The sequence below is a fragment of the Triturus cristatus genome, chromosome 6, assembly GCF_964204655.1.
Source record: "Triturus cristatus chromosome 6, aTriCri1.1, whole genome shotgun sequence".
In the NCBI taxonomy this organism is placed as follows: domain Eukaryota; kingdom Metazoa; phylum Chordata; class Amphibia; order Caudata; family Salamandridae; genus Triturus; species Triturus cristatus.
The window spans coordinates 286,333,281-286,345,615 of NC_140589.1; positions in this window are offsets into that span (position 1 = coordinate 286,333,281).

Sequence of the window (12,335 nt, forward strand, 5' to 3'; positions counted from 1 at the left end):
TCAACTGCAACCTATTTTTGTCTTCTAATATTTGTATATTCCGTTGAATTCTTCATTTAAATAGCATTTTATAAATATTACTTTTCCCATGTATAAATGTGATAAATCTTATAGGAATATAAGGGTATTTAGATATTTACAGATGTTGTTGTTTTGATTCACTGTCTATATGTACGAATATGTTACTGTCTCCCTCTATCCACTACCGACAGCATGAGTTTTTATGGTACTGCTTGCTATTCTGATTCAAGCAGGTGAATCTACGAAAGATACCCCAATACTGGATAAGAAAATAAGTTACTTACCTTTAACTGCCGTTATCCAGTATTGGTATCTTCCACTGATTCACATGCAACCCACCCTCCTCCCCTTAGAAGCTTCTCTATTTGGTTTTATGGGATACTTACTTCCCACTTGTGGTTAGAAAATCTGATGTAATCTGCCTCTGCTGGGAGTGTTCTAGAGCGTGCTGACAGCTGATTGGTTGTATCCAACATTGGGTCCTTTTTTAAAAAAGGACCTAGATAGGCTATGAATTACATGGCCTAGGGCCATTATAGCCCTCGTTTGTTAAATACTGCTTGATTATCTTATTGTGGGACTCTCATCTCGACGATGGGAATGATTCAAGCATGTGAATCTATGAAAGATACCAATACTGGATAACCACAATTACAGGTAAGAAACATATTTTCTTCATGTGTAAGTGTGAGGCTGTGCTCAGCTCCTCCATCCCATCTCTCAGGATGGCCCATCAAAATACATCTAAGCTCCATTTGTGTATGGCTGTATAGAGGGAATACACAAAGCCCAGCTATCACCCAAACCCAGACTGAACTGAGACAGACAGTACCCACCAAATGGCTAAAGTAAGAAAAGGGCAGTTTTCTAAACTCCCCTTGGACTTGTGGAGTATCGGAAGCCAGGCGGACCACAGCAGCTCTTGAAAAATGTAAGAGCTGCCCTTGTGCAACATTACTCGTAGCTGGATCTCTAAAAAGCCGACATTTATAGTCTTGCATTGTGCGCTTGCAATAAGAAGAGCGCCACCATGCTACATTTGATCCTTGGAGTACAATTAATTCTCCATTCCTGCATTGAATCGCTCCATGTTCTTGAACATATCATTATGTTCTTAGTTCTCCAGGGTCTTTAGTCCACATAAGAACGATTCGTCCTGAAGATGGTCTTATAGATGTTATCACAGCAAAGACTGAAACATCAACAATTTAACCCATTTTCATTGTAAACATCATCTCAGGAATTGTTCATTGTATAATCAATGATGATTTGCCTATTTTTTATTGGCTAAAACGGGTGACAGCAAAAGTGTTCATGAGACAAATAAGTTATAGCGAAGAATGTCTATCTCAGTCGATTTTGTCTATATGTGAATTGGATTTTTTTTACCCTTTTAAACAACATGTTTTTTTACATAAATCTATAATTTGAAAAGTATATTAGCCATATTTTGTATAGAGACACCAAACTTGGGGGCCAAATCTCTACCCATTTGGAAATTACACATAAAATGTAATAATGTAATCCCAATGTTATTTTATAGAAGAGATAGGCCTTGCTGTAGTGAAAAATTAATTTAAGAGTTTTTCGCTTTGAGGACATGTAAAACTTAAAAGTACATGTCCTACTTTTTCAATATACTACACCCTGGCCTTGGGTTGTCCAGGGCCTACCATAGGGCTTACTTATATGAAATAAAAGAAAGGTTTAGACCTGGCAAGAGGTGTAACTCGCCGAATCGACATGGCAGTTTAAACTGTACACACAGGCTCTGCAGTGACAGGCCTGAGGTATGGTTAAGTAGCTACTTAAGTGGGTGGCACAGTCAGCGCTGCTGGCCAACCAGTATTATTTAATTTACTAGCATTGGGCACATTCAGTGCACTTCACTATGGACATATAAGTAAATTAAATTTGCAAATCAGGTATGATCCAATCTTACCAGAGAGAGCGCATGCACTTTAACACTGATTAGTAGTGGCAAAGTGCTCAGAGTCCTAAAGACAGCAAAACTTAGGTCAGAAAAAGAGAAGGAGGAAGGCAAAAAGTTTAGGGTGACCCTTCAGAGATGGCCGTATTTCCAACAGTATTTAAACTACACTTGAGGAGGTGACCAGGTCCAGTGATATAGCTGTTTATAAGACCTTATTCTGCTTTCACTGTATGTTGGGAAGAATTATAATGATCGCTATCACCTACTTTGCTGTAAGCCAAACACCCCAGTGTAATTAAGGATATCCACTATGTGGGCATAAATGAGGATACTCTCATTCACATGATTAGGTTTCAGCTTAGTATAGCGTGCAGGATATCAAGTCACAGTCCTTATAGAAAGGGTTCTATTTATGGAACTTAATAACCTCACAAAATAACCTATTCCTTCCGTAAAGACGACGAATGTTCATTATAAAAATATATTATATTTGAACAGTGAATTATTATTTGGACTGCTTTTCACAGGCAATATAATGGCTATATAAAAGCAACTCACCATTTAATAGTGATATTCACAGGGTTCTGTTGTTGTTTTCAAGGTGGAATATTTCCTTACTTCAAGCAATCTGCCATTTTTTTAGGTTCAGTTTGTGAGCATACTCTTCACACACATACCTGTGCAAGACGTTACTTAGCCAGTTCTCTGCTCAGTTGTCATTGTGCCACAGCGGAGCCCCTAGTAGAAGCTCTCTGCACTTTGGGGCACATGCATCAAGGTAGGCTTTTGCGAGTCCTTATTTGTGATTATTAAGGAATCGCAATTAAGAACTCGCAAAAGCCGATGCATTTAGGTATCGCTAATAAAAAAGCGATGCCTAAACATTCCTTAATTGCGACTCGCAAATTGCGACTCGCAATTAAGGCATGGCTTCCCATGCATTCCTATGGATCTATAGGCCAATAGGAATAAATAGGAAATTGCATGCTCAATTTGCGAGTACCAATAGGTACTCACAAATTGCGCATGCAATTTCAAGGGTGCAAGGGTGTCAAAAGTACACCCTATTGCACCCCTGAAATTGTGGTGTGCACCCATGTTGCGCACACGCATGCCCCAGGGGCATGTGTGTGTGTGTAAATTGAAACTTTGAAAAATGCACTTTAGTAAATTTTTCAAAGTTTTTGCAAATTACCGACCTGTTTAATTTTACGGTATTTTGCGGTCCCAAATAGTAAAATCGCTATTTCAAAGTGCTTCTAGCATTGCATTTAAGGAATCGCAATTTGCGATTCCTTAAATGCAATTGCATTTTAGGAAATTGCAAGAAATTGTGATTACCTAAATTGTGCGACCTAAACACTTTCATGCATCGCAAAAGGCCATTTTGCGATCGCACGCAGCTGATCTTTGCAAATCACACTGTTTGCGATCGCAAAAACCTTTGATGCATGTGCCCCTGTATCTTTGCATGCTGCCTCTCACTCCAAAACATGAGCGAAGCACCCACACACACACACATACTCTCAAAAATAAAACATTTCGTAATAAACGGTGCAGCAAGAGCAGTGACAACGATGGCCTTGGTTTGTGGCCCTCTTCACCCCAATTAGTGTATGTTTTTCACTATGAAAATGGGGTAGGATGGCTCAATTTCCTTGCTTGCATATGGGCTCAAGGCGGCCTTACTATGCCACTGATAACATGTGCCACATAAAAGGTGATATGGGCTCAAAGAAACTTACTGTCAATATATAAAGAATGGATGAATAGGTGTATGCAATCTTACAATAATGCATGAATGAATAAAAGCTCAAAGAAGAAACCATCTTTCTGTTGTTTCGGACTTGTGCTTTCTGATTCTCATTCACAAATTTGTTGAAGACCGTGTTAGTGCATTGAAACAGGGTCATGGTTCTTTTCTGCATCTGGGCATGGGCACAAATCATATCATGATATGGCTGCTGCTGAGAGCTGACATCAAAGGGCAAGGGCAGTTATCTCCGAAGGCTTGATTCACGATGTACTAGTGGTCGGCTGGTAAGGAAACGGTGGCAGAGGGCAGGTGTGTGGAGCAAAGGTTAAACATTTTTTTTAAAAAGACTTACCTGCTGGTCGCTGGTCACCAGCCACAGCCTCTCTTCCATTCTCGCCATTTTCCTGGCTCCCGGTAGCACAGAGGCTCACAGACTCCCCTAGCCAATCACGACGCTCCTGTCACCAGAATGACAGCAGCATCATGATTGGTGTGAGCGCCGTGGTTCAGCGCTCAGACAGGGAGTGTGAGTCTGTGCATGTTCTCCACCCAGGCTGTTCAATACAGCCCAGTGGAAAACATGCTAAGTGTGCATGACGGTTTGGCAGGCCCAAGATGGCTAGCCAAATGCCCAGCCCCGCCCTAACCTGGCTGCAAGCTTCATATTAAAAATAAAATGATAATAACGTTCTGTTATTATCATTTTATTTTCCCTTTGTACTGTCGGGGAGCAGTTGGGCGATGCCTCTCTACAATGGGGGTGGAGCCGCCACTGCGATGTACACTATTTTAGTCTGTATCATCATTAAGACAAGCCTGTCATGCAAATATGCACAACTCTTACCAAGTTCAACACACTTGTGCTGCTACAATTGGGTGCACTAGAGAAGGACCTGTTACTCTTCACTGACATTTCTATAACTATGTTGATGTATCACACATACCACCAATTCCTATTTTGGAGGAAGACTGCTGCTTGTTTTCGTTGTGTAGAGGAAATCAGGTGTGGGGTGTGTGTGTGTGCGCGTGCGAGAGCGGGTGTGTGTTTGTGTGTGTGTGTTTGTGTGTGTGATAGGATCGGATTCTTGCCTACCTGGTTATCTCCAAGAATCCTCACAGGTCGCCAGGATCATTTTATCTGCCAAATAGCATAGAGGGGATGAATACAATTATCAAAATATATTTACCAAAATTAGATTTCATTTGGAAAAAGACCACTGAATCCAAATCTATAATTTATAAGATTTTATTACAACCAAAAACAGCTGGACATACAAACACCTCAGTACAAAGTGTAGGAGATAAATGGGCACTAAAACAAAAGCAAGCCTACGCAGGATTCTCATCCGACTCAAAACAAAAAGAATCACTGATTCCAAAATCGTCAAGAAAGCAATAGTTAATCCAATATCTAAATTAGGAATCATTAGTCAAAAAAGGAAAAAATGTTAATCTATCCCTACACTAACTCTAAGGTGACATCCCTACTTAGCATTCCCCATCCAGGCAAGAGAATAAAAGGTGTCAGTAGTGAAGACTTCCTAAGAAGTACCTTCACTTAGTCAGAGCTCGATCTAAGATGCTCCTTCTAGCTTCCCATCTCAACCTCAACTGCTCAACCCACGGGGCACTGTCCCTAATACAAAATCCCAAAATCATAGAACACGCCCTTCGGTACACCTCTTCAGCCAGGTCTTCTCCCAGTACTTTTCCTGCAGTTTCGTCTGGCATCCAACGACGGTTAGCTTGACCTTGGGTCCCAGGCACCTTCTCCGCTGAAAGTATCATCTCCACATTCCAATGCACTCCCCTGTTGGCTTCTCACAGCATCCTAACTCCTAAAGCAAAGACCTAGTCTCTCTAACGAGCTAAATGTCCTTGCACCTGCAACAGAAACATGGGAACGAGAAAACCATTTCACGTCTTTAAGATTTTACATTTCCCTGCAACCCAAAGCCTTTACCAAGAGAATCATTTTCGGCCTACAATATTAGTTAACATAAGAAAATGAACAGGCCTCTCTGTTTAAACGTATATGCGATCAGGCCTTTGCAAAATTAAACACACCACTAAATCACATTCTAAGCATTAGTTCATTATTCTCATATTCGTGAATAGACAACCTACACATATAACTTTAACATGGCACAAGTTTAACCTAATACATTGCATTGTACGAAACTAATCATTATGCATTTTACTGAATACATTCATGATAACTTGCAACGTTGATCTTCACAAAAGCATTATTACATTTCTAATCACCCCTATGTTAAATGACTTCTAATAATACCTTTCTAAAGCTTTTCAACATACATCGATTAATATGCGGGTGCTGACTAACGGTGAATATGATGCACCCCTACAAATTTCAGAATCATATTACGCTCTATCATGTGTGAGAGAATGTGTGGAGAAAGGAGAGATGAAGAAAATGTGTGTGTGTGGGCCGGGTGGTGTCTGATGTCACTGCAAATAGTTATCTAACCCCGATTTCTCAGAATACTTTTGACATCTGGTGGTTTCACTCACCCCTGTGCCTCATGCTTTTCTCATATTGGTTCTATCTCTGACGAAATGGGACCATATCTGGCATCTGCTATGATGGCGCCGAACACTAGAACAATATGGCCCTTACATAGTGGTGAACCTTTTTCATATATCGTGGATGGCCAAGGCATGTTGTTGGCCCGGTTGTATGACGTAACAACGCATTCCGTTGCAATGCATGCCTTTACAACGCATGCGTTACAACGCGAATGCCATTGCTACGCATAACCTTTACAACGAAAATGTCTTTACCATGCATACCTTTACATTGTAAAACGATGCGTGGTAATGGCATTTTCTTGGTATAGGTGTTCTCTGATCCCTACCATTATTCCTTTCACTGCTCCTCTGTGCCCTCCCCCCTCCCGCTCTCTTTTTTTTAATATATTACCCCTTCCCTGTACCCTTGTGCGACCTTCTTCCCCAACCCACAAACCCTTCTATTAAATATTCCCTGCACTACATCACTCCCTCATTCCTTTATTACTTTCCGTTTCCTCTTAACGACGCCGATTGCCTGCAGAAACAGAAACAGGTGCGTTTTTTGGGGGGGGATACCCCCCCAAGCCCCCTTTTTTTAACACACGCTTTATTTTTTCTTGGGGGGGACCCCCCAAGCCCCCTTTTTTTACGTTTAGCCTTTATCACACATTCCTTTACTACGTATCTCGTAGTAAAGGAATACGTGGTAACCACGCATGCATTGTTATGCATGCGTGGTTAAGGTGAAACGTTGGAACGGCCGCGTTGTAGTGGCCATTTCCCTGTTGGCCCTGACATTATCGTGAATATTCTTGGCATATGCTGGCATCTCTAGTTTGATGGTGCACAAGTCCGAAAAATTCTGGTCTTGTCATTCGGTGGACAGCTTTAGCTTGAGAATGCTGACTTCGTGCACAATGCTGGCTATGTCATAAATAAATGTCATAATGATACCCACATTTCATAAAGCTGGTGCTGGCGTCATGGTGGCTCTTCCTGGCATTTTGTTGCTATCTTCTACATGTACAGCCTGCCAGATAAAAGTAAAACAGTTGAGGATTGTGAATATTAATTTAAGAAGCACGTCAATGAACTGATAATGTCAGATTTTTACATTTTTAAGGTATAAGAAGAATATATTTTTTGTATATAATAGGAACAATAATTTATGTTCTGTCCCAAATGTACAAAATATAACATTTCTTTATACCATTAGCGAGTTGTTACAAACGGCTCCCTGAGGGCTCTGTGCCTTGACTTTAAACTCAAATAATTAATCTCTTAATAATGGTAAATAGAACCCATACATGGAAATTGCTGAACTAATTAACTACTCTGATTCATGCAACCCATTTCACAAGTCATTTTTCACCTTTCTGGTAAATAATTAACTATTCACATGGCTTTGTCTTAAGCACATTAAGCTCAAATAAAGTGCAGTTAATAGTTCTCAACGTATGTTTTTCATTAAATATTTAACATAATTCCAAAATTCTTTTGAATATTTTGGTAGGAGGTCAAATCAAGCTTTACCACGGAGGCCGAACCATGACCTGCCTTTACAATGCAGTCACTACCCTTACTGCAACGTTACCATGCGTTCCTTTACCCCACAAGTCGTTACAACAACTTGTTTTAGGGAAAGCAGTGTTGGACTTGTGTTGGATATTAAGACCAACACCTTCCCTACTGTTGCATAGACTGGAATTGGATATTAATTTCTACTATTCCAAAGTCCAGTGCTTCCACAAGGTAAGTTGCTGTAACGACGTGCATGGTATAGGAAGGCAGGGTTACATCTCAGTCGGGGTACTGACAGTGGTGTAAAGTCATGCATCTGTACTGTATCCCAGTTAGCCTTGACTTGTGTTAGAAATGGGTTCTCTAGTTGGCAGAGATATGCACCCTGTCCAAGTAGGGACCGCCACCCTAGTCAGGGTAAATTAGATACACAACCTAAATTAACCTATGCTCACCCTCTGATAGCTTGCCACGGAGCAGTCAGGCTTAGCTTAAGTGTCAATATGTTAATTATTTGGGCACCACATTAATTATAGTGACACAGTGGAAACACCACAAAAAGTATCCACACCAGTTTAGAAAAGCATTTGCAATGCAATAGGTCTCACATTTACGCAAGTTTAAGCTATTGACATTGTAAATGGCAATGCGTTTTATTTATGTTTCAAAAATCAAAACATAAATAAAAGGCATTGTCATTTACAATGCCAATAGCTCAAACTCATGTAAATGCGAGACCTGTTGCATTGCAAATGCTTGTTTATAGTTAGGAGACAGACATCCTCCGCGGCTCTGCCCTTCAGTAAAGTTAAATGCTGCACAACAGAAGAACTGCAGGCGCTGGCAGCACATCAAATACCTCAGATTTTTATAAAAACCTTAATCCCTTTGATGGGATATTTGATATCAACTTCTATCTTCTTCTGAGAGAACACAGCTTTTATGCATCCGATAGAATAGTTTTGCACACTATGCTCACATTGTCCTTCCTATGGTTCTCGCTCACAAAAAAATGAAAGTTTATTTCCCAATCTGCAGTTCAGGAAATCGGCCCGAGGTGCTTAAGGTGCAGGCCGGAGACCCCATTTTGAAATGCACATTTCTTCCTGCATTCCTTTTTAAGGGCATTATCCGATACACTTGTAAATTAAATCCCTTGGCTGCAAACTTGAAATATTGTGGGAAAGACACTCCAGTAACAAGCATATTGCCAGCAATGGTGTTTTGCCAATAAAAACAAGGGCTGGTGTCATTTGTATTCACAAAATGTACAGGTTGGAAGAGGCCAAGTGCTTGGGTAATGTGTTGAGCGGCAGCGACTTTTTGGGCTAAAGGGTGATGACAGGAGCTGGCATGAAAAATAAATAATGTGGTTTTTAGTGTGCGTGGGTGAACACTGCAGTACTTCGTGTAGTTAACATGGTATAGTAAGCTCGCGCTAGAAGACTCTTCGTCGTCTGCTGAATGCCCGTAGGTGGGCTGCTTTCCAGTGTTTGTCGGTACACACTTCACATGGGGGAGCATCAGCTCAAAGCATTTACGTTTGCTTGTCTCACAGATGTGAGGTACAAGGAGGTTGCCAGGCACAATTATCAACTACTACTGCGTATCACGAAGAATGTGACGAACCGGAATGAGGAATCGAAGTAAATACCATCACCATTGTTCTCGGGTAGAAGTGTGAGTCAGTAAGAGGAAGTCTACACCTGACACCCTCGTTTCATCAGACTGTATCTCTGCATCAGAACAACCTGTCCTGCAGGTATTGAATGTTAGAGTGCAGACTCGAGTGCTACTTTCATTGTTTGCTTTATGATATCTCTGTGTAGTGTGTGAGCAACAACTCAACTTAACTGGTAAGAAAAACTCCCCATCATTGGGTGGATTCGTCACCGTTAATACCTGTAGGATGCAGTAACTCCTCATTTTCACCAGAAAATGGCGCTACGCCGGGACTGCTCCTTTCACCTTTGCTGTTAGTGAGGTCTGAATGAAAAAAAAAGCGTGCGTGCCTAAAAAGGTGTCGGCAAATGTGAAAGCGTTTCCCTTGCGGGAGCGAACCAGGGGCACCATGTGTTTGTAAGTTAATCACAAACATATGGTGTCAAGCTCGCTCCCGCAAGGTAATCGCCAAACGTGCATGCATTGCCATTGAAGGCAATGGAACTCGTGCATGTTTTTAAGACAAAAACCGAAGCGATTGCTAAAGGTCTTTTGCCTATGCAGCGCATGCGTGCTGCTAGGTGAGACCTTAAAAATAGAGAATATTTATTTGATTAAAACAGACCAAAAGGACTGTTGGAAATGGCCCTTTTTGCAGGGTTATCTCTAAACTTTTTGCTTCTTCCTCCTTTGTTTTTCCTGACCTGTAGTTGTTGGCTATAGAACTCTGGGCATTTTACCACTGCTGATCAGTGCTGAAGTGCATATGCTCTCTGTGTAAATTGTTATGGTGATTGGTTATTCATGATTTGCATATTTGTCTTACCAGTAGGCCCCTAGTAAAGTGCACTGAGTGTGCCAGGGCTGGTAATTCAAATGATACTTGTGGGCTTGCAGCACTGATTGTGCCAACCACATGAGTAGCCCTAAAATGATGTTTCAGGCCTGCCACTGCAGTGCCTGTGTCCAGTTTATTAACTGCCATTTTGACCTGGCCAGTGTACCCACTTGCCAGGCCATACCCGTCCCTTTTCTTACACATTGGGCACCCATATGGTAGGCCCAAGGTACCCCCTAGGCAGGGTGCAGTGTATGTGAAAGGTAGGACATATACTAGTGTGGGTGACATGTCCTGATAGTAAAATACTGCCAATTTTGTTTTTCACTATGGAGAGGCTATCTTGCCCATAGGACAGAATGAGGAATGTTGTGTAACATGTTTACCTGCATATCTTCCCATAGGAGCAAGATGGAAAATTGGAGACTGGTATCCCTGAACTCAGTATTTAATAACACATCTTTTAGGAAGGATGTTTTTTAAATTCTGTGTGGCTATTTTCTTGTTCAACCTTTCTGTGTGCCTCTGCCTGTTTGTGGATTGACTGTCTGGTTTGAGAGTGACAGGGGCTGGGGTGGCTCCAGGAGTCTGGGTGAGTCAGCACTAGGCTGAAAAGACCTATCTGCATTTGGAGTGGTGGGAGGAGTAGCACCTGGGCCTGAATAGGGCTGTGCCTGCCTTCTACACTGCTGGATCCACCCCCTGAGGTGTGTCTGATGGCCCTGGCTCACATTCACTAAGGAAAAAGATGTACACTGGCAGAGTGCCCCCAGAACTGCTTTGAAATGGATCCAGGACCCCTCACACATAGAGAACAAAGACATTTGGGGTATAAATACTAGAGCTGAAACCGCTGAAAGTAAGACTACTTCGTGATCAAGAGGAATCCCTGCCAAAGAAGATCAGCTGAAGAGACTGAGGAGAAGTACTGCCCTTGCTGTGTGTCTGGGGTTGGCCTGCAGTTTGCTGTTTCTACTGAGGAGAGGCCCAAGGGACTTTGCTGTGTGCTGTGTCCCCTGCATGAAGAAGGACTCTGCTGTGTGTTGTGTCCATCTGATGGAAAATCTCCAAGGGCCTGTGAAGGTCTGGCCTCCTGTTTCTGAAGTTCCAGGCACAAAAGGACTTCATCCCCAGCTTCCCTGAACTTCCTTGCTGGGAGTTTCAGTCTGCCAGGAGGGCCTGTAACTGTGTGTGAGGCCTTTTTGCTGTTGGGAGCTGGAAGCGCAACGCAACGAGAGAAAAGCATGACACCGCCGCAGCAGCCGCTGTCGCATCATCGAGGAAGTGTGCCGCCGCTGCCGCTGTTCACCGCCGCTTCACCGGAGAAGTGTGTCGCAGGGCCTGTCGCAGCCCAGAAAACCACAGAGTTCGCCGCACGGCCATCAGGCTTGCGCGCATTGCCTCCACGTTGTCGCATCGCAACGAAGATGCCATTTTGTCGCATCGCACCGGATCATCACAACGCATTGAGGCGCCATCTTGTCGCATTGTAACCGGAGTGCAGGAAGAATAGACGCATCACCTTCTCTGCGACCCTTTTGTTTCTTTTGCGTTACACATCCCAGGTACTTTGAGACTAAAGTGTCGCATTTATCATCTACAAGTTATTTTTTACAACAACCCTTAGTTTCTGTATGTTGGATTTTTGTCATTTTGGTCTTGTTTAGTTTAGATAAAGATATTCTATTTTTCTAAACTGGTGTGGTGTCCATTTGTGGTGTTTTCACTGTGAGTGTTGGTACAAATACTTTACACATTGCCTTTGAGATAAGCCTGAAAGCTCGTGCCAAGCTACCAACGGGGTGAACATGGGTTATCTAAAGAGTGTTTGCCCCTTACCGTGACTAGACGCAAGGGTCCCTATTTGGTCAAAGGTACCTACCTCTGCCAACTAGAGACCCCCATTTCTAACATTGGTGGTCAGCAGTGAGGATTTGAACTTGTATTTGTACTTGACCCGCTGGGATAGGTGTACATCACTAGATTAGTGCAGACCACTACGCAACCATATACTGTGTTTTGTCTTTTGGTTCTATTTTTGATCTGATCCTTGAGTCATCCATGCATCATGT